The sequence below is a fragment of the Heteronotia binoei genome, chromosome 6 (genome assembly GCF_032191835.1).
Source record: "Heteronotia binoei isolate CCM8104 ecotype False Entrance Well chromosome 6, APGP_CSIRO_Hbin_v1, whole genome shotgun sequence".
NCBI classification, from domain to species: Eukaryota; Metazoa; Chordata; class Lepidosauria; order Squamata; family Gekkonidae; genus Heteronotia; species Heteronotia binoei.
The window spans coordinates 75,030,584-75,054,500 of NC_083228.1; the positions used below are offsets into that span (position 1 = coordinate 75,030,584).

General features: G+C 42.8%; 1 protein-coding gene across 1 annotated transcript in view; it reads right to left on the reverse strand.

Moving 5' to 3' along the window:
• The window catches only part of SFXN2 (sideroflexin 2), a 172,916-nt gene extending 149,775 nt beyond the window's left edge, over positions 1 to 23,141 (reverse strand). The window contains exon 1 of the mRNA XM_060241763.1: positions 23,118 to 23,141. The gene's annotated coding sequence lies outside the window, so the exon portion shown is untranslated. The remainder of the gene's footprint in view (positions 1 to 23,117) is intronic.
• Between the last annotated feature and the right edge of the window lie 776 nt (positions 23,142 to 23,917).

A 23,917-nucleotide genomic window follows, 5' to 3' on the forward strand; every position in this document is an offset into this window, starting at 1 on the left:
GGAAGGGATGAGAGTGGAGAAAGGTAACTGAACTGATAGCAGTCTCAGGGGGAAGGAGTTTGATGGGAAGACCCAGATAAAAGATTTGCAAGAACATCCCTCAGTTGCCTTGGACAGACCCAGCAACGCTTGTCTGTGGGGATGTAGATGGTAAGACCCCCCACTCCACAGTATAGATGGGAGCTTTGAAGTGGAGGCAATACAGTTTGGTGGCTTAGCTTGTGTTCCTTTCAGGAACTGTCTGGCCTCAGCTCCTTGGAAGAGATGGTTGATACATCCTGAGAGGCATTGGTACTCACAGATTGTTATTTTCTTGATACCGGGTTTATACCGCCTGCCCATGGCAGGGTCTTACAGCTCTGGAGGCCCAGTTTCCCCCTTCTATCTTTTCTAATATAAAATAAATCTATTTACCAAAGCAGCTGTGTCTCTCCACTCCTGCTCTTCCTTCTTTCCTATTCCATGCAGTGTCCAGATGCCCCCTCCTCCCAGCATATATACTGACATTGACGGGAGATGAAGAATCTAATAAAACCTCACCAGCCTTAGGCCTGCTTGTGATGCCAGGGCACACTCTAGGCTCAAGTCCTCCTGCTTGAATCCAAACACATTCTTGGCAGCACAGGGCAGGCATGCAAGCTCAGGCCTGGACTGAATGCCAGCTCCGAGCACAGCTGTGGAAGACTAAGGTTGAGGCTCAAAGACACCAAATTTCCCACCCACAGCAACACAGGAAATTTGCAGTCAGGATGGACAGGGATGGCTGGGAAAAGAGGAGCACAGTTCTTGTTTGAAGGCTAAGTTAAATGCTTCCCAAGGAGACAGAAGCTGACTGATTGGCTGGCTGGCTGGAGGCTTATTTTAGAGCAGGCAATGTTAAAGGGCTTTTGGCAGAAAGAGCAACTAAACAAGAGCCTTAAAAAAAAAAAGACAAATGGAAATGGACCAGGGAAGGTCAAAGGACTGGAGAGCAGGAAATGAAGCAAAGGAAGCCTTGAAGCATTTGGAGATAAGAGTCTGAAGTGGGTCTTCTCACTCCATAGGGATGCCAGCCTCCAGGTGGGACTTGGGGATCCCTCAGAATTACTGCTTCTCTCCAGACTACACAGATCAATTCCGCTAGAGAAAATGGTTGCTTTGGAGTTTGGACTCTATGACATTATACCCCACTGAGTTCTCTGTCCTCCCCAGGCTCCATCTCCAAATTTCCAGGACTTTCCCAACCTGGAGCTGGTAATCCTATTCCCCCACCCCCTGTGCTGAACAGGGACCCGGCAACCCTAGTATTGTGGGGTGTTATGCCTATGAATGTATGAGAGAAGACGGTAGACTTGAGGTAAAAGGATGCATTCTAGCTACCAATGTCCTTGTCAGTGGCCTTGCCTAATGTTGAGATTAAGGATACAAGAGAGCCAGCCTGGTGTAGTGGTTAAGTGTGCGGACTCTTATCTGGGAGAACTGGGTTTGATTCCCCACTCCTCCACTTGCACCTGCTAGTATGGCCTTGGGTCAGCCATAGCTCTGGCAGAGCTTGTCCTTGAAAGGGCACACCTCACAGGGTATCTGTTATGAGGGAGGAAGATAAAGGAGATTGTGAGCCGCTCTGAGACTCTGAGATTTGGAGTGGAGGGCGGAATATAAATCCAATATCCTCATCAAGGAGATTGCCTGATTGTATTCTACTAGAGGCCCTGTACCATTCTTCCCCTTTTAAAATTTGGTCCACAAGAGCAAGTATATACTGTCAGTATATGAGCAAAAAACAAACACCCCCCCCAAACCCAAACCCACTGAGATCATGTACAAAAAAAACGGCAGACAGGCATACAGAGGATAAAAATAAGAATGGGATAATAGGGTATATACAAACTTCACCTTATTTATGCATATTGTGTTGAAAACAGGTTTTAAAAAATGAACTATAAAGTATTGTTTCCTAAAGCACTTACAAGTCCTAAAGCTCCATGTAAGAATAACATCAACTAAGTTCTGCTCCTAAGTCTGCAGTCTAAAATGAGTGAACCACTTGAGGAAAGAAGGAAACAGAAAAGACAGAGAAGCTTGGAGCACAGCAAAGGGGTTTTATGTAAATCTGTGAATAAAGCAGGAGCAAAAGGATGGATATCAGCCAGATAGGAAGCAGCATGAGAAGAAGGGTGCAATTGATACATAGAGGATGTGTTACTTTACCACAATGTTTGTTTTTACATCTGGCTGTCAGTCAACACATATAAGCAAGTGCAGATAAATTAAATTTTAAGTCTATGAACCAGGCCTTGGAAGGGTTGCCAGGTCCAATTCAAGAAATATCTGGGGACTTTGGAGACAAGAGACTTTGGGGGTGGAGCCAGGCCCAAGGGTGTGAGAAGCATGATGGAACTCTGAAGGGAGTTCTGGCCATCAAGTTTAAACTGACCACATTTCTTTTAAATGCCTTCCCTCCATTGGAAATAATGATGGATAGGGGCACCTTCTTCTTCTTTTTAATTTAACAACTATATTAGCAAACCTGAGATTGTTACAGCAATATAACTGGAAAGAAAATGTACATAGTAAAGAGAAGCATGTACGTCAAACTATTAGTTACCAAACACAGGTATGGGAGTATACAATCTAGTTATTGAAGCATTCTCACATAACAAATAGCTCTAGATGAAGAACCAAGGGTAGTCTTAGAGATGCAGTATACAATCCAAAAATATGGAAGAAGGAAAAGGACAGGAGGGAGAAGAAAGCTGAAAGAGAGGGATAGAATCAGATAAGAAGGATAGCTTTTGCAATGGTAGACAGCCAAGGAGTGTCAGATAAGCTGGAGATAGGGGCACCTTCTTTTGGGGCTAATAGAATTGGACCCTCTGGTCCAATCTTTTTGAAACTTGCAGAGTGTTTTGAGGAGAGGAACTGGATGCTATGCTGAAAATTTGGAGCCTGCACCTCAAAAATAGTTCCCCAGAGTCAGAGAGCCCCAGATATCCACTGATCAATTCTCCATTATACCCTATGGGAATGGAGTACCCAGTAGACATTTCCCTCCCCCCCCTTTCTGATAACCCTGAAGCAGGGGGAGGGCCTCCAAATGGGGAATTCCCTGTCCCCAATAGGGGATTGGTAACCCTAGGCCTTGGACATTAACAATTCAGACTGTAGTAGATCTCCCTCCCTTAAAACATCGAAGATGAACAAGTTATGCAATTTTCCTTTGCTCCTTGTACTATAATCCATAAGACAACTCTGCAATAAGCCCTCAGTGATAACACCTGTGGCTCCCTTTCTTCCACTTTTAGAATAGTGAAGAGGAAGCCATGGACAAGACCTTCTCCCCTCCCTCCAAAGGTGACCTCTGGTGTCAGAGTGGGTTTTGAGCACTGCAGTGGAAAAACTGCACTGAAGGCAGGCATCTAAATTTCACACTACAGATGAAATCTGTACATTTACCCAGAAAGTGAATAATGCTAAAGTAATTTTTACCTCATGATTCATAGTTTCTCATAGAGTCTAGCATTTTTCTCTGTTCTAAAGCTGATTTCTACAGTCCCTTCCAATTAAAAATCTATACACAGAAGCAGTTTCCTCATACAGGTCTTATCTGGATCAAAAGCCATGATGAGCATAAACCAGATGCATATCCAGATTTGCATCTAAACACAGATGTTAGCCATCTACATTGCTTTGCTTTCAGCTCTCTTGTACATCCTAGCACAACTACGACTCAACTGGGGTGCTAATCTTTTAATTCTCTCCTGTTAACACATCCCCTGCTTTACTTGTTTCCATTTTGTGTATGAATCTCTCACGCAGCATCATTCCTATACATCAGCTATGTCAGCATTCTCATACCAAACTTGCAGCCTTTCATCAGTGAACTGAAACTGCTGATTGTGAAACACAATCAAACAACTCACAATGATCCCTCACCCACCCATACACAATCCAGCTAAAGCAGGATGTTTGTCTTTATCCAATGTGCCATCTTTTCGCTCTTAAAACAGTTAACCAAACTTTCAGGGGCATATCAAATCAGAAACAGCCTATGGGTCAAAGTAATTATTTTTCTTCAAAACTTGCACCATTTTGTATACTTTACAACTTTATGATGAAATATGGCCATAGCCTATTAATCTCAGTAGCCTGCCTCTAGTAGTAGTGTATCAAACTTCAGAAGTGCATGAAGCACCTTGTGTTACATGTATGACGACTGCCAGGGTAGCCTAAGGAGAGACCACCTTGGCTTGCAAAAAAAAAAAAAAGGTGTGTGTGAATTGGGGTCCCTGTCTGATTAACTGTGTTTATTCTTTGTGAATGATAAAGAAGATACCCTTTTAGGGGGCTTTCAAGTGGCAATGTTGCTGTCATAAATAATGACCTCCTCCTGGGGACCAATCTCTATCTTTTGTAGCTTCTTTGTAAAGGTTTAGCTATAAATAGGGCCCCAAGGAAGAATCAGGTAACCAAGAATCAGGAATCAGGTTTGGTTTGGTTTCTGGTCTCATGCTGACTACAAGGTATGAAAAACAGCAAAAGGAACTGTTCAGATGGAGAGCAATGTAATATCTTATTAGAATTGTTGCTGATTGAACAGACTAGCTGTGCAGTCCTAAAGAGAATTACACCCTTCTAAGACCACTGACTTCACTGGGCTAATTTTGCTTAGTTCTGCACCGTAAGTAAATTGAGATCATATCTAGGGTTCATCAAGTAGAATGGGATCTATAGTAATTCTTTTTATTCTTTTAGAAGTCAGATTAGAGGCTGCTAAAAGATTTTTTAAGAGCTACATACTAGGTCTTATATGGAACAGAAACAAAGTGTAAATTTAACATTCTAATCCCACCAGTTTCTGTACTAGCACAGCATCATACAGGGTTGAATTTAAAGGTCCCACCTGGCACATGAACTGGCTGCACCCTTGCTCCAGGTGGAGAACTTTAAGCCTTATCTTGTGGCTGTGCCCTTATGCTGTTCATACAATCCCAGAAGGAATCTTATACTCCTTGCTCAGCACATAATGTCGGCTTGGGCACCATGGGCATAAAAACTGAGTGTGCTGTAATAGTTGACCTCAATGTATAGAACCAGGCTGTGTCTCTCCTCTTATTTCATGGCCACAAAGACAGTCTTCTGAGGCATGGAAAAATGCTCTTTACAATGTCTAAAATTATAGTAGTATAAAAGCATTTCCTTATGTTGGGTTCCAGGGACAAACCAGTGATCCTGCTGGTATATCATCCATATAGCAGTCTGGAAAGTGCTCTGACTAAGCTGGCAGAGGTGATCTTAAGCATAGTGTTGGGGGAAAAAACTCAGGCTAAATGTTCAGAGCTTTTTTTTTTTTTTTTAAAAAACCAGGCTGAGTCCCCTTTGTCTGTTGAGCTTTCTGTGCTTCTCAACATGGCTTTGTTGGTAGCAAAAGCCCAGCAGGAAATCATTTGCATATTAGGCCACACCCTCTGAGGGCACCATTGTTCCACACATCAGGAAATAATTTGCATATTAGACCACACCCCCTGACATCAAGACTGCCAGAACTGTGACCTTGTGTGTTCCTGCTAAAAAAACCAACAACCCTGCTTCTCAAGATAAACCAGTGTGGTGGCATTCAGAGTGTCAGGCTAGGATCTGGGAGAACCAAGCTTGAATCCCCACTTTGCCATGGAAGCTTGATGGCTGACCTTGAGTTTGTCACTGAGACTAACCTATCTCATATCATTGTTGTGAAGATAAAATGGAGCAGGAGAGAAAGAGACTGTAAGCTGCTTAAATCTCAATTGGGAAGTGTATATATTTATATTAGGAGCTTAAGCCAGTCCTGAACCTCTTCTCTAACCAAATGAAAAAGCCTTCTGGATTCTGCTGGCAAAATGGTCTCTACAATATTTATATTAGAAGTAAGCCATTCCTTTTGATGGCAAAATACTCTCAAGTCATATGTTAATATAAGAGCAAGCCAGTCCTGAGCCTCTTTTCTTACCACATGCACAAGCCGCCTGTATTTTGCTGGCTTAAGTAGTACTGAGAGAATGAGAGAACTTGAAGAAAATAACGATGTTGCAGAAAGCATTGAGATTGAATTGCAACAAAAGGCTGATAGCCCTGAAGGAAATAGGAAGAAATACTCCTAAGGAAGTTTTTTGATGAAATGAGCCTATATCCAGGTGCTAATTGAATGGACCTTTCTTGCAATATTGCAATGTAAAAAAAAGATTATATGATGATTCTTTTTCACAAGTTTTACTAAGCATTGTTAGCCAGTATATCACAGTGTTTGTTTCTTGTATTGCCCTTTCTCCTGAAGGCAGCTTGCTGCAGCTGGGAGAAAGGAAGAAGCAGAATCACCACTGGCTTGGTTTAGGTAGGGATCTTTTGGGTAAGTTTGCTTTGAGAGCCACCCTGAACACGGAACCAAACTAGTTTTTTGGGGTTCATGCCTATACCTAATCAAATGATCATCAACAACAACAGCACAGTTCTCTTTTAGTCAGTTTTCCATTGGCTGTCTTCCTGACCTCCAGGCCATGTTTTAGAACTGTGCATCAAAGCAGATTTCATTTTCTAAGACAGAGAAGTTGGAGGTTCCCTTTCTGGCTTCTGCTGAGCTCTGTAATTATGAGATCAGTAGCTTTTCTTCTAACAAACGCAGTGAAATCCAAATAGAATCCAAACACCTCATAGGTGATCAACATGTGGCACAAATAAAAATGTATGGTTTAAAGATTTATATATGCTTGATTTTCATTCTGAGGGCCAAATCTTGCTGAACAGTGCATTTGGCCAGCTAAAGGGTTTTGTTTTTAGAGACAATTGTTGCCCTGGGAGCAGTACCTAGCTCTTTGATCATTGCTCTTTGATCACAGATCCAAGACGTCAAATTCCAGAAGAGTCCGCAGGGATAGACTGCTGCACCCAAAATAGCAGAGCGCCTTGTAGCATCTTGAAGACTAACACATTCATTGTGGCATAGGGTTTCATGAGTCAGATGCATTGAGCCTGGAAAGTGATAGATGTATCCTCATTTCTTTTTTCTTGTTCTCTTTCCAGCCAAATGTACATGACAAATTAAGTCTGTATCCAGTGCAGTATGTAACAAGTGCAGTGGGATTGATTTTGAATCCTGTGAGTTTGTGATGTAATTACAGAAAATTGCCAAGGAGGCCTTTTCATTGTGTATCCCTTCTCCTTTGCTCTGCTTGCATTCTGTGTATACACTTCAGAGATTCACTGTCATGGGCCCTTGCTGATAGATCAAGATGGGCAGCCGTGTTAGTCTGTCTGTAGCAGTAGAAAAGACGATCCTCCATGAGGGAGAAAGGTTGGCCATCCACAGCAAGTAAGACTAACAAAATTTGTGGCAGGGTATGAATCTGTGTGAGTCATTGCTCACAGATATGGGTCTTTGCTGACAGAATTTGGCTTTATTTTCAGAGAAATAATACTTAAAATGGACTAGGTACAAAATGTATTCCATAGACAGCATACGTTTGAAACAGGACAATGTTAGCTAATATGCAGTTTTATATTCATTTTCTTATGTGCCTGCGTTTGTTTGTACAGAAATTATTAACAATTATGTGAGAACCTTCTGGAGTTTTGCCTTGTAGATTTGATAACTCTGTCCTAAAATTGAGTTTGTTTGCTATACTACTTAGACTGTAGTCCCAAGACGTTTGGCTGATGATGTTGTTATGCCTTTCCATTACATATTGAACAATATATATTAATCACATGCAAGCTCTAAGTATTCTTCTTTGTGCTTTTTGGGCAAAATATTGGTAAGTAAAGACTGGCAAGTGCTGTAGAAGCTGGTCAGCTTAATCTTGCTCCTGTGCATTAAATTACAATCATGTCTCACTTTTGGTGCAATTAATACGTTGGCTTGACTAGATTGCCCTGGTCTATGACAAGGGGATGCTCTCTGCAGAGCCTCCACACACAGGACAGCTGTCTGTTCCAGTGAGAAAGCTGATTCTGTTCCCAGGGGGAAGTGCCACACACATGATCATGTGATTTACTGAACTGTGTGTCCTCTACTCAGTCATAGTCACATCCGGAAAAGAAATGAAAATTGTAACTGCTTCTTTTTTTTTTTAAGTGATTTTAAGTCCGTCTTGAGCTTCAAACCAGTAATGCTCTAGTGCAAAAGTATATTGCTCTTTGTCAGGCTTGTCAGATTGGAGAATGGAGAAATGAAGATGTCCAAAAGGGACCATAAGAGAGCTGCTCTGGTACAGGAGTGAACAGTCCTAAGCAGAGTCATACATTTCTAAGCTAGCTGATTTAAATTAATTTAGAAGAGGTAACTTTGCTTAGGATTGTACTGTAAACCTTTAAAAATTGAGCCATGAAGTTCTCAGTTCAAATTTCACATCTTCTAGGTTGTCTTAACCAGATAATTATTCCTAATATGACAATAATAATACTAATCTATCTTGCAAGGGTTTCTAAAATAAACATATTATTTGAACATTGGAAATGCACAATACAGCTATGATGGAAACTCAGGTTGTTCCTTCTTTCAGGACTCTTGGATTAACCCAGTTAAGCTTTTTGAACTACCACCGTTTTAACCAGAAATGAATGAGAATTGAAGTTATCACTGTATTTCAGATTTGCACACCACAAAATTGCAAATAATTCAACTCAAATATTATCCAGTTACCATTATAAATTTGTACAAATCTAAGCTGGAACATATTCATACTTCCTATCAGGGACAAAGCAGATTATTATGGATTTGTGTCAGGGGAAGACAGGGAAGTTAAAATGACCAAGCCAAGCTGAGTGGCCTTTTGTTGCTACATTTTGGTGCCAGTTTGGTGTAGTGGTTAAGTGTGCGGACTCTTATCTGGGAGAACCGGGTTTGATTCCCCACTCCTCCCACTTGCACCTGCTAGTATGGCCTTGGGTCAGCCATAGCTCCTCCACTTGCACCTGCTAGCATGGCCTTGGGTCAGCCATAGCCCTGGCAGAGGTTGTCCTTGAAAGGGCAGCTGCTGTGAGAGCCCTTTCCAGCCCCACACACCTCACAGGGTGTCTGTTGTGGGGGAGGAAGGTAAAGGAGATTGTGAGCCGCTCTGAGACTCTTCGGAGTGGAGGGCGGGATATAAATCCAATATCTTCATCTTCATCTTCTACATGGAGACACTGCAGGTAGGGCTGCCAAGCCCCCGGTCCGGGCGGGGAATCCCCTGCCCAGGAGGTTCCCAACCTGCTGGTCCACATTGGGGCGGCAGGGGGAACCTCCCCCTACATCGCTAGCGCAATGATGTCACCTGGAAGTGACGTCATCAAAATGGCAGCGCCCATGCAGGGACGCTCTAGCCATCTGGGAGGAAAAACTCTATGGTACAATAATGTTTTCCTGAAAACGCCTAGAGCGGCCCCGCACAGGCCCTGCCATTTTGATGATGTCACTTCCGGGTGACATCATCTCAAAGCGCGCACGAAAGTTCCCCACTATGAAAAGGTGGGGACTTGGCAACCCTACTGCGGGGCCACTCTGCTGAGTAGTACCAACAATGGTCATTGGCTCACCCCTAGCTTAGTTCCACACACTGGTGGCAGTGAAGGAGGAGGCAATTGGTGAACTGGCAACCAACTGAAAAGTCTGAGCCAAATGACCCCTCCCTCACACTTGAGGCTCCGCAGAGTTGCAATGACTTGCCTCTGTTTGCTCCTTGATGCCGTACCTAGTGCAGTGGCCCACTGAGAACTTTCCCTGGAAGTTGTAGGGCCATCTGTAATAGGTAAATTCTCAACATGAATAGACCCAGTTCAGATTTGGGTTATAGGCGGAGGTAATTTATCCTTTCAGCCATTGTTCATTTTCTCTGATTATTCTGTGTTGTTGGAAACAAGGAAAAAAATGCTTGACCTTTAAAACCTCATTTTGTTCCTCCTGGCACTGAGGGAAGGGGCAAAGATAGTATGGTAGTCAAGGCTTTCTTGTCCAGGTTATGTCTTGAGTAATAAGCTGACTGAGGACCAGTTTATTCCTGTGTTGTTCAAAAGAAGAGTGTGTGCACTGTAATCACACTTAGTACCTTCTTCTAAACCAAATCATTCCCATTTCAAATTATACCTCATTTATACTTGATAAAACTAGCTTTCTGAGGATGTTCCTTAATCCTATAAACTGCTGTTTAGTGAAGCACTGGCAATTCGCTTAATTCTGTCAATTGTTTTGCCTGTCCTCTTATGCCACTAAAATCTGGTGAACAGTTGGATATACCCACAACCCATCTCAGTAAAATAATCCTTCCTTTTCCCGATCTCATGGAACACTTGATTTTTCAGTTCCCCTCACCTCTACAATTTCATTTCCAGACCTCATTTTGATATCCAGTCTATTAGCACATATGTAACATCAGAGGACAGCAGCTTGCAGTTCTTTAAATGGGCTGTTGATTAAAGCATAGTAATGAGGCAACATGATTGAAAGTTTGAAACTTGTATACTCCCATGCTGGAGGGTAGGGAGCAGATTCAAGGCTATAAGGCTTCTGCTTATGGTTGCTTCCTGGAGTTGTGGTTCAATACACACCCCTGTGAAGAAGGATGAACATCCAATGTAGAAAAGGCAATAGACACATTATATATTTATCTTCTTTTGGAATTGATATGGAAAGTGACAAAGCACTTGCTGTAGAAAGCCAGGGTTGTGGCAGCTCTGACCAGGAGCTATGTCAATCCACACATGCTATAATCTTGACTCTGATTGCCCCAAGGTGCCTTTGGGATATGTTGGGCTGAAAACCTAAGGGGGAAGAAAGCTCAGCACCAAAGAATATTTAAGTTCTTTGTGGTTTCTCAAACTGAGCATCTAAAAATAAAGGCCTGAACTTTTTGTGGTCACTGACAGAACAGGAAAGGTCTCAGAGCATGTGTGTCTCTAAAGCTGGAACACTGTGATGCTGGATGTCCACTGCTCAAACCACTCAAGATCCCACGTATGATGACAACAGTCCGTAGCAAAGATCTCTTTGCTCAGCAGCAGCCAATCTCCAGTCATACACAGCACTGTCTGGGCAAATCAGTGTTGGACTTATTTTCCCCCCCAGTGTGTATATAATTATTGCCAAGCTTGTTTCTCCTTTTTGCCACAGGCCTGTGTTACATCCTTGCCATATGCCATCAAGAGGTTATTTCCTCTCACTGACAATTATTCTATTATACACAGCTGTTGTGTGTTTTGAAGATCAACAGTGAGCCAAAGACCCTGTGTCTTTGTGATGGAGTCCAGACCAAGACCAGCTTAAGAAATTCCTATCTGCAGGGCTTTTTTTGTAGAAAAAGCCCAGCAGGAACTCATTTGCATGTATGCCACACCCCCTGACATCACCATTGTCTCACCCCCGGACATTACAGTTGTTTCACACACAGGGCTTTTTTGCAGAAAAAGCCCAGCATGAACTCATTTGCATATTAGACCACATCCCCTGATGCCAAGCCAGACGGAACTGTGCATTCCTGCTAAAAAAAAAAAGCCCTGCCTACCTGGCGGAACAACTAACCAGGCAGCAGATAACTTCCCACTCCTCTTAAATATTTTATTCTTATTTTCAGTTGTTTTATGTCATAAATTTAATTTAGAATTGTGGAACATTCTTGTACAAAAAGCAGAATTATTGTTCTAATACAAATGACAAAGCTTTGCACAATTAGATACATCTCCTCCCCAAGTAACAAAGGACTTTCTTTCATGCACAAGTTTTTGTCTTTAAATCTGACACAGTATGTCCGTTATTCTAATGTTCGTCATAACTCAGTAAAGAGGATATTTGATTTCCTGTTCTGCCTGGGGAGGAGCTCTAAAGGGACAGACCTTGACATCTCATAAAGGCTTGGTCAGAACAAAACCCTGGAGGAATGCACAAGGCTTCCCTCCCTCTCCCCCCTCCCCCATACTGGGAGAAAGGAAAGGCTGACAGGCAAGTTGAACGTGTCTGAGAACAGATGTGTGTATGAGCACGTTATAAAGATGACCTAATTCACATACTTTTCACCTGGGATTTCAAGATGCAAGGGGAGGAGATGGAATCAGAGGGGAGAGGGCCAGTAAGGAGATGAAAGGGGAAGGGGTGGGATTAGAAAGGGAGGGACAAGAGAAAAGCAAGATGAATTAACCTTTCTCCAGTCATTACACATATACTGTAATGCATTCTCAATTCACTGGAAAAAACAAAGCAGGGTGTGCCATTTTAGGAGGAGAAAGGCAAAGAGATTTCAGTAGACTCACAGAATGATTCAGTTCCTACATGAAGACACATTCAGAATTAGGGATGGGCATGAACCGGGAAAATGCAGTTCAGTTTGTGGCATGTGTGGTTCGTGAACCATGGACCATCATTAACTTTTTGATGCTAGACAAACTGGTTTGGTTTGTGAGGTTTATGATGTGGTAAAATGTGCTTCCCCTAGCATGCTAGAGACACCAAACTCACAGGGGATCTCTGGCTCTTTTCTACCTGCCCTCCAGGTTTGGTGATTATTAGATTTCTGGGGTGAGAGTTAGGGCCCCACCAAAGAAGGTACCCCCATCTGCCATTGTTTCCAGTGGAAGGGGGGAAAACAGCAAGAACAGAATCAAAGTCCCAGGGAATCTCTGCAGTAGATAGTGAAGGGGGAGGGGTTTTGCAAGCCCAGCAGAACCAGTGCCACTGTGGTACTGCAAACCCAACAATGATAAGACATAGCCAGGAAAGTGCTATTGAGGGAATTTCAGGCACAGGCTCAAAAGTGCATAGAATGGGCCCCCTGCAAACTACACACACCAAACACACTGGGAACCTCATCCCGCCACCCACTCCTTTACAATCTCTCCAAGTTGGGGGCAGATTACATTTATGGGATCCTAGTTACAGATCCTCCCCCCCCCCAAAAAAAAAAGATCTCACCAGTGGTCTCTCTGGAAAAGACAGCTGCTGTTACAGGAGTCTGTGGAGTAGTTCAGGAACGAACATCCTCCCTTTCCCCATCCCAACTCCCTGTTGCTGCTCCATCCTTGAGTACACCCCTCCACGGACCCTCCCATCCCAGTGACAGAAAGTTGTGCCTCCCACTTTCTTCAATCCTGGGGCCACAATTTGGAACCATTTCTGCACCCCTGCCATGATCCCTGTGTGGCAGAGTGTCAAGTGTGCCACACCTATGTCTGGAGGGGTACAAACCCACCTCAACAGTTGTCCTTTATCCTCCGCAGGCACCTATGTTGCAGATGGAGGAAAGAGTGGCAGCCAGCTGGAGGAGGAAGAAGTCCACTCCCTTTCAGCAGGGAGAAGTGGAGGGGGAGCAGGAGGCCCCTCCAAGAAAGGGTGCCATGGGTGAGACATCAAAAGGGCTACTTGGAGAGCCCATGAAGCTGTCACTCACCTAATTGTCAGTGAGATAATTGCTGTGGATGACCAACCTTTCTCCCTCATGGAGGATGTAGCTTTTTTGCCAGCTGCAGTGGTGATGAGTGGTGGTGATGCAGCTGCAGTGGTGATGATGGAGAAACGTCGACTTAGGGGTGACATGATAGAGGTTTACAAGATAATGCATGGGATGGAGAAAGTAGAGAAAGAAGTACTTTTCTCCCTTTCTCACAATACGAGAACTCGTGGGCATTCGATGAAATTGCTGAGCAGACAGGTTAAAACGGATAAAAGGAAGTACTTCTTCACCCAAAGGGTGATTAACATGTGGAATTCACTGCCACAGGAGGTGGTGGCGGCCACAAGCATGGCCACCTTCAAGAGGGGGCTAGATAAAAATAAGGAGCAGAGGTCCATCAGTGGCTATTAGCCACAGTGTGTATGTGTGTGTATATATATATATATATATTTGGCCGCTGTGTGACACAGAATGTTGGACTGGATGGGCCATTGGCCTGATCTAACATGGCTTCTCTTATGTTCTTATGATGGTCAAGGCTCAGCTCTCCAGAGCACAAGGACCATGCACTTATGGAGCAGCCAGCAGGACTGTTGGCCCCAGGAGGGAACAGTCCTGCCACTGGGCTACAAAGTAGTTCTGTTCCATGTGAAAGCAAACCACATGGAACATTGCCCTGTGTGATACAGAGAAGCTGGAGGGAGTGGGTGGGCAGCAACAACATTGTACATGCTTCAGCTGATGATGAAGGATGTTCTGAGGTTGGGGAGAACTGTCAAGTCCACCTGGTATGCTGCCTCCCTCAAGATGCAGTCCTTACTTGAGACCTGTCAGTATTTGGCCACCCAACTTCTGGTATAGCATCAAGTCTGCCTGTATGCTTTGTGAGAAGCAGAGGGAGGGAGATGCGTATGCCATGATTGTGTGTGTGGGTGAAGTAGAAGAGCATAGTGCAGGAAGTCCATGAACATCCTACACAGAGAAGAGGAGCTAAACATCAACTCCAACAACTGACTGACCCTCTCCCAAATGATTCATGTCCTCAAGTCCTTCCAGGACATGTGCTGTGTACCTGTAGGACCAACCCAGGGCAAACCTTCCCGATTTGAGGGCTGGATTAGGTGCTGGCCTCTGCACTGGAGCCAGCTGTTCTCCCACAGGTCAGGGCCTTGGAAAAGAGGTTGCAGGTGGGCATCACCACCAGGTTGCATATTCTATGCAATAAAGGGGAGTACAAGCTGATCTGTAGACTGTGATCCCCAGATAAAAGGTAGCATTGATATCCTGAATGCAGAGGTCTTGCAATGAAAATGTGAGCTCTGCAAAGACTGTGGATGCTCCAGGTCAACAGACATGGCCAGAGGGAAGAGCAGGTGGAAGAAGCTGAGGAGCTGCAGCCTAGTACTCTGCCTCAAAGAACCCAACCAGAGAGAAACTCCACTACTGGTTATCAGTAGTGAACTGGGAGGTCAGCAGCAGTGGGGATGCCAGGGGTGTGATGGCAGAGGATTTGGCAGAGGTGATGGTGAGGGAATACCTCACCAAGTCCCCCCTGAGACTGCCAATGAAAATCCCCTGGAGTACTGGTTATGCAAGACTGTAATCTGGCCTGACCTCTCTTGAGTGACCTTGAACCCTGAGTCTGTCTAACGTCCAAACCCCAGCAGGGGAGAGGAGTTCACAAATAGGAGAATATAAAATGTGGGTCTTCACTCAGCCAAGGCACCCAGCAGCTAAGCTCCTCTGTTCATCATGAGCAGAGATAGGGGGTGGCTCAGAGCTCTGAGTCCACCTAACCCCTATACCCCAACAAGGAGAGGACACAAACAGGAGGGAATAAATTAATGTGGTCTGCTAGTTGGCTTTTATAAGTTCCTCTCTGTAACTGTGATGCAAACAGCCAACTGACAAAAAGGTGTGGAGCTAAAGTGACTATATATATAGCTTTCTAATCTTATAGCAGAATGGGAACTCTGTTATTGGCAGCCAGCAGTGCCTGTTAACTTTGGAGGGTTTCTATTGGTGTTTCCAGGGCTGGAGAATTCTGCCTCCCATCTTGCCTTGGAGTTTCATAAATCGTTTAATTGAGCAAAGACAGTCTATCTGGAAATCTATCAATCCATTAATTGCTATCAACGGCACCAAAGTCTGTGAAATGTTTGTGCTAGGCATCCTTCTACAAACATTGTTTCTCATACCCTGAACCCAACAAAAATTTGTGACGAACTTTACTTCATTAATCGGTTCATACCAATCCCTATTGAAGATTAATGTGTGTTTTAAGATGATGACTATGGTAATTTTTAAACCTCACAACAATCAGAACTGTCAATGCTTCCCAGGAACAATCTCATGCAGTCTGAAACACAGTGCATGCAAGTAATTTCTTCCTTCCCTCTCCAATGGACAGAACCCCCTCAAGCAAGATCTCCCAGAGCATTCCCTTTGCTCCTCTTTTGACTATCTTCCTCCATAGAATTTCTCCATATGTTACTGCTGCCTTTCTCATTTGTTATGCCCACTATCTCCTTGAGTGCATTGTAAGAGACAGAATGCAGCACAGAGGTCTGCTCCATGAAACAACTCTTGTTAGAACAAACTTAGCTCCAGTCCACCCCCTCACAACTCTGCATTTGGATGTTGTTGTTTCTCCGCACCATTCACCCACCCCATATCAAGCTCACTTCTTACTCAGTAGCAGAACAGCAGGAAGGGCTCAAAACAATTTTGACTTCTGTCTGCTAAGCTGTTTCCTGGGCGGTGGATTTGCTATGTAAGGCACATGGCTGGAGTATATTGCCCCTTGGGGAACGAGGAGCTCCTAATGTTGGCTCTGGTGTATATCTGAGCTGGAATCAGACATGTTGGGAGGCACTTTTATAGGCACATTTCATAGGGGTGTTGTTAGCCCTGCAGATGTTCAGCAGCTGTTACTGGGATGGCACTTGATTCCTAGGTTGTGAGCAGACATGGAAAGAGATCAAACCAATGCCTGTGTCCAAGGGCAGAAGCTGAGTGAAGGCTTTCAGCAGGAAAAAATTCTATCATTTGGCACATAACTGCTCAAGCATCCCCACTTCACCCCAACAGTGAGCTTGCACTGTGATGGTGAAAGAGTTTGATCCAGAGGTAACAGAAAATTAAATGTTCTTAAAGGCAGCTGTAGTAGTAGTTTGATGCCCACTTAAATGGCATGAGAATAGTACTCTGGGGCATGAATAATGCAATAATTGATGCACAAATAAAATCATTTATGTTTGTGAAAAAGGGCTCATATGGTAATAACAGAAACTATCAGACAGGCTTTATGAATAAATCCAACACACAACTGCAAATTTGGCCAGGATGGATTTGTGCAGCCATTTCTTCACTCAGGTTCTTTCCACAACTCTTTCAGCTTTTTAGCTTCCTTTGGCCTGCTTGAAACTCTGTTCTGCCTCTATGTCCTTCACCATCTTAGCCAAGGACTTAAATTAAATTCATAGTACAAGACATCACCAGATTAGCCCAATTTTGGAAGCTACGCAGGGTCAGCCCTGGTTAGTACATGGATGGGAGACCAAAGAAGTCCAGGGTTGCAATGCGGAGACAGAAAATGGCAAACCACATCTGAATGTCTCTTGCCTGAAAACCCAAGGGGGTTATCACAAATCAGCTGTGACTTGACAGCAACCTCTCCCACACAAAACAAGATACCTACCTTTATGAGCTTGATCCCTGATTACTGTGGCTTAGTCTTTGATCTATGGACAACCGTATGGGGTTTTCAGGGCAAGAGATATTTAAAGGTGGTTTGCTATTGCTTGTGATAACCCCCTTGGGTTTTCAGGCAAGAGACATTCAGAGGTGGTCATGTCATGACCCTGGTATTCCTTGGAGGTCTCCCATCTAAATAGCCAGGGTTCAGTCTATCCTACATGCCAAAAGAACAGCAAAGTTTGTTAATGGTAGGTGTTTCCTTATTGGGTCTTAACTTTCAGGAGATGGCTTTGGCCAAGTGTCCATTAAGACAGGAAGAGGTGAGGTCCCTTCAAATGTTTTCTTTAAGCTGTAGAGTCTTATGAGCAAAAATTCTACTTTGTGAGCTACTGGCATTAAATTAATTTGGCAAGCAATTTGGCTACTGCATAAGTTAGTTTGCTCTGGGATCATCTGTCCTGAGCTAAGACAAAAATGTGTGAGCCAAAGGCAAAAAACCTGTAAGCTAGCTCATACTAACTCAGCTTAGAGGGAACATTGGTCCTAACTAAATGCAGGAGACAGCTGGGTGACTGTGTGAAAAGAGAACCATTTCAAAGAGTCTGAGCAGGAAGCTGGCAGAAGCAGCTTTGGGGGGTAGCATCTGTCTCTCTGTTGGGAGCTAGTGCGGGGTAGTGGATCTGCTGCAACCCTGCCTGAGGGCCTCTTTGCCTCCAGCTGTGCATAAATAGACCAATTTTTATAAAATACCACAAATCTCCACTGTTCTTCAAAGGGAACTAATTCAGAAAAGCATTGCCCTTGAACTATCACCTAGGGAAGTGGGCCACACAATATTCCTCATCTCATTCATCCTCCAAGAAGCTCAAGTTAAAATATATGGGGTCCTCTTCTCCCTCATTATTTCCATTTTAGCTCTGGCTGCTGTCTTGTCTGAGATGATCCTGCTTGGGAAAGGAATTGATAGAGGCAATTTTACAATAAAATTTAAGACAAATTCCAGCAGAAAACCTAGATAAAGCAGTAGAGGAAGAAAAGTAATAATATACCCAGTACTAAATAAATACTAAAAATAATATTGAAGGCTTTCCTCCAAGGAACTCTAGGAATAGTAGTTCTTTGATAAGAATTGCCGTAGTTCTAGAACATTCTTTGATTAGTCTTCCAAACTCTTAAATCCAGTGCTGTTCCAGACATGCTTTTGTAGTATGTACACACTGATATTATACTATGGCAATCATTCTCCTCCTGGGTTTTCCTGTCCAGACAGGAAAGTTAAATGATTTCAGATTAATTTAGATTTATAAATTAAATGTGCTTTTGAGATTCTCTTTCATGAGAAAACATTTACTTGATCAGAAAGTACAGGCCAGAATAGAGCAGTTCATTTACATGCTGCCACAGCATTGTTTGTTCTAAAAATAGGAAGATATTATTTTGCTTCTTAAAGAAAAATAAGACAAATACTAAAGCAAGCTTTAAAAATTATCCATATTACATTATCAAAATTTCTGAAATGTAAAAAAAAAGTATTCTCTGAAATACAACTTAAACATTGATTTGGTGAGTTTCATTAGAACTGTGTATGCCTATTTGAGAGGATGTTCTTTGAAACACTGGGGGTAGCAAACTGATTTTAGTTTCACCCTTCCCATCTTCCCCGTGGCCCTCATTTCTAAAACAGCAGGAAACACTGTATACTGCAGAGATTCCTTGGCTGCTGAAAGTGTGTGATTTTGGCTGGAATCACTAGTGAGGGAGGAGAAGGAAGAAACTGGAAGCTTGCTGCATCACAAAGACAGCAAGAAAACGCTAATGAAATACAAGGCCTCTCATTCTCAGCTCTGAATCTGCAGTGTGCACAGCTGTATGTTTTGGCACATCTGCACCTCCTGAGAAAAACAAGAAGCATCCCCCGCACCTTTCTCTAGGGAGGCACACTGTGCTTCCAGCTACACAGGGGCTTAGCTGAATCTTGCATGGAGTCATTCTAGGGCACTGAATTCATGGGGCCTCTCACTATCTGGCCTGACCCATTTATAATATCCCCAAATGAGAAAAAATAGGTTTCTTCAGTACAGTAAAGATTTCCACCCTTTTTGTTACTTCACAGGCATGTCATGCAGTTGAGGAAGTGAACCTAGGATCAGCCCAACACTCCATATATAGTGCTTTATCATTATTATCTAACCTCACAGGTTTGGTTTTTTGCCTATTATATTTAAATCTGACCCCAGTATTTTGAGGCAAAAACAGGAACCCAGTGGCACCTTGAAGACTAGTAGCTCTACTGTAACACCCTTTTGTGGACTTTTGTAGACATTTGTATCAGGTCAAGTAGGTTCATGCCCACAAAAGCCACTGCTACAATAAATTTGTTTGATTTTGAAGGTGCCACAAGTTGTTGTATTGCAAGTGCCACTTGTTTTTATTGAATAAAATCCATTAATAGCTAGCTAAGGAAAATAATCTAGCATATACAGCCTGCTACAGACACTGAACAGAGGTTCTTGAGTCCAATAGTCAAAAAGGTATGACTTTTAGTGGAGACAAATAAAGGTAGCATCAAACTTTCTGCCAGTTCTGCACTCCGTTTTCTGCTGTCCTCTGTCCCTAATGTCAGTTCTCCTCTCTGCTTGCTCCAAAACACTGTTGATGCCTTGGCTTGGATGGATTTAGAATCTGAATTTTGAGATTTTTAGGAACACAATTTCTTGTGTGAAGTTTTGCCCCCTTACCACCAGCAATATGATATGGGCTTTTGGTGATGACCCACACATTCAGATCAGTTGGGCAGTCTTCAGATTTTTCATATAAAGGGACAGACAACACTTGACAGATAAACTCAGGTTCCAGAAGAGTCTGTGCAGATAAAGTAGATTAAAAAGAATCTGATAAAACCTTAAATTGCTGTAGCACAAGCTGATGTAGGGAACAGCCAGTTTCCACTGGCTATTTTAATATTTTATATCCCATTTTTCTGTCCACATTTGTGATACACAAGATATTAAACATTGTACTTCAGCTACAGTCCCCCCACCCCAATCTCTTTATGCTTCAGCCCCCATGTCTTTTCCCTCTTATTTCCCTCCTCACATCACATCTGTTATCGGTCATCAGAAAAGTGTCATGGAATAGGGTGATCCCGCAACCAGTATTTCATTTCTTAAAAATGAGAATTTCAAGGTGAGTCCACATCTTCTAATCAGTACTTTACTGGAGGATTCTTATGAACTAGTTGCAGGTTATGTTGCAGTCATTTGAAGTGCATATGAAGGATGTAATCCCTTTTCAGGGCCTTTAATACTCCATTGACTCATTTTAACCAAGTATTTGTTTCCTATGAAGTTACAGTATTGTTCTGAAAAGAGTTTAAAAGGCACTAAGAGCTTCCCTTCCCCAGTACCTGGCATTCAGGTAGTGGTGCTCCACAATGAACCTTTTTGCAGCTAGGATTAGCTTTTGCAACACTAGGCTTTTCCCCACAGATCAGTTACCTTAGAGGCAGTGATATCATACAACCTGTCAAATTTGGCTCAATGACGACACCACTTGTTGTTCAGTCACACAGTTAAGTCCGACTCTTTGAGACCCCATGGACAAAGTCACACCAGGCCCTCCTGTCTTCCACCATCCTCCGAAGTCTGCTTAAATTCGTGTTTGTTACATCAGTAACGCTGTCCAGCCATCTCATCTTTTGCTGTCCCCTTCTTCTTTTGCCTTCTGTCTTTCCCAGCATCAGGATCTTCTCCAGGGAGTGCTCCCTTCTCATTTGGTGGCCAAAGTATTTGAGCTTCAGCATCTGACCTTCCAGGGAACAGTCAGGATTGATTTCCCTTACGACTGACTGATTTGATCTTCTTGCAGTTCAAGGGACTCTCAAGACTCTTCTCCAGCAGCACAGCTCAAAAGCATCTATTCTTCTGCACTCGGCCTTCCTTATGGTCCAGCTCTTACAGCCATACATTACTACTGGGAATACCACTGCTTTGACTATACGAACTTTTGTTGGCAGGGTGATGTTTCTACTTTTTATTATACTGCCCAGGTTTGCCATAGCTGTCCTCCCAAGGAGCAAACGTCTTTTAATTTCATGACTACTGTCAGCATCTGCAGTGATCTTGGATCCCAGAAATGTGAGGTCTGTCACTACTAAAGATCAGCAAAGTTTATTTAAAATGAGCCAGCCACCATTCTGGTTGTTTGTTTGATGTGACATTATATACTAGAAATATACTAAATATGTAATATTTTCGAAAAGAACTAAGACTATTTTTAATAGGAAAAAGTAGCACCAAATCCAGCCATTTCTTTTGTGCAAAAAATGTGTAGCCCTAATACATTTTTTTTCCAATTGTCACATTTACCTTCTCATCTCCCATTGATACATGACACCCCCTTTATGGATGGCCTCTAAATGAGCAAGAATATAACAGAATGCTAACAAACGGCTTTCCATTGCATTTTGGAAATTGGTGGTCCCCATCAGAGAACTGGACCTCACACTACCCCCATGGCAAATTTGCATACAGTGACAAGTTTTTCCCATGGGGAATGCACTGTTTTTTTTACATTATAGGGGGGAGGCCAGTGATGGCAGAAGGCAGCAACAGTGGTAAAAGCACAGACATTGGTGGAAAGTTGCTTGAAGGGCAGGGCAGGGAGCTATGAGCCTTTCTTCTGTCCAAACCCACCACTATAATGTCCATAAGCACAATATATAGAAGTTATGATGTTATCTTTTCCTTTACTTTAAATAGATATTAATTGGAACCTGAAAATAAGACTTCAGTCTTCTTATGCTGTAATACATAGTTTGTTTTTTCTGCAAGGCAGGGAATTTTTTTTTTAAAACCACAGTTCTGAACACTTTCCTCTCTAGTACCACACAGCATCAAATGAATGAATGGGATAATGCAGGACTATAAATTAGGTAGCCATTTGAAATGGACAGGACAGTATCAGAGAAAAGAGAATGTTTCAATGCAGTAAGTTCCTGAATCACAGCCCAAGTATAATTGACAGAGCCAGAAAACATTTACACAGAGACCCTGCATGTTTCAAGCACAAGTTCCATAGCTTGCTGTTTACTGGTTCACTTTCAAAACAAAGTAACTGTATGCTTATTTGGAACTGTAAATCCTGCATAGCACAACTTGAGAAAAAGAGTTAAGATGAATTATCAGCTTATTACCTGCTTCAATTGAAATACCCTTTAATTTTGTGAACAGGAATTTCACCAAAGAAAGTGATTACATAAAACTGTAGAATTTCCCACCCTTCCAAGCAGAATGATGTGGCCCTTGCCGTCCCTCTCTCCTATCAGCTAAGCAGAGGAAACAAAAGGATTATGTTTAAATCTCAGTTCCCACAGCATACCTCTTTATAACTGAAGAACAGTCAGGTTGGATGAGAATACTGCAAGCAGTAATGACAATAATCAATTGGGAATATACTTGGCTCATTTTTAAAATTCATTTTTTTTTAAAAAAATAACATTTTTAAAATTGTTATACAAGGAAGGGGAGGGGGAAGAAATTAGACCATTAGTCTCTTCCACCTCCTAGGAACAGCATGACTGCCACAAAGGTCACCAACTGCTTGGAGAAAAAAATCCCAACCATTTAATAAAGGGTTAATAGGATGTTATTTACTTCCATGCCATGAAAGGCTTCAGCTGCTCATTTCCACACACTGAGACTATTAAAGGGCAGGACAGTTTTCTCCAGACTTGCTTGCAACCCTGTTTAACATCCCTCAGCCATTTCCTCTTCTCATCTCAAGCAGCTACAACCCCAGGCATTTTAGATGATCTTCACAATGAAACTAGTTTAAAGAGTAGGATTTTCCCTTTCCCATTTTTTTTCTGCCATCCCCTCAAACACACCCTGCCCTCAAGCCTTCTTTCCACACTATTCTTGTTAGAAGAGAGAAACATACAAGGTTCTTCTGTGCTGCTGGAAGGGATAGCAGAGGCATGGCCACAAATCTTCTTTACATAGCAAACCACCCCTAGTTGGGGCAACATCAGCACTAACACAGAAAACCCACCTTCTCTTCAGTCGTTCAGCAATGTTCTCCCACTTGCACTCTTGCTGGCCACACTAGGAGCTATTACTATCCTGCTTTTAAGTCACCCAGAGGAGGCTTCTCTTTATGGGTGTGTATCCTTCCAGGAATTCCCAGCTTTCGATATTTTGACTTTCAGTTTCCAAAGTATTCTTTAAATAACTTGGAAAGTTTACAACTATGGGGAAACAATGTTATCGGCACCCTGTGCCCTAGAAAACAAAAGTGAAAGCAGCTGAATTTCACATCCTGCCACAAGCCATTTAAGGATCCAAGTTTTGGACCTTTCCCCCCTCCCCCACCATTTGGACACATATTTTATAAGGAAAGAAAGAAAGAAAGCCTTGACACGGTGTTATGGATCCCCAGGCCAGATCCAATCTCAACCTTCAATTTTCAATTTAAAGCCTGGGCTTTAAATCAAGGGAGATTCTTTAGGCTGAATGAGAAAAACTTCTGCCAAATGCAGATGCTTGTCTAAATGGTCCTCAAGTTTAACAGACCCTATTGGCTATTTTACTGGCACAAGCTGAAATTTACTTTAAGAGCTGCCTGTAAAGAGATGTGTCCTCTTTCATGTGTGCATACTAAGTCCTGTGTCCCTTACATGGAAAAGTTACACAGGGTTACATCCATGGCAGTTTCACTGAAAGATATGTCCAGTCCTTTTATAAGGCATGTGTAACAACCAAACCAGTGGCAGCTCTATGTCATATACTCTAGATGAGATTCATACCAAACCAACACATTGACAAATCTAAAGTACACATGCTCTAAACCAG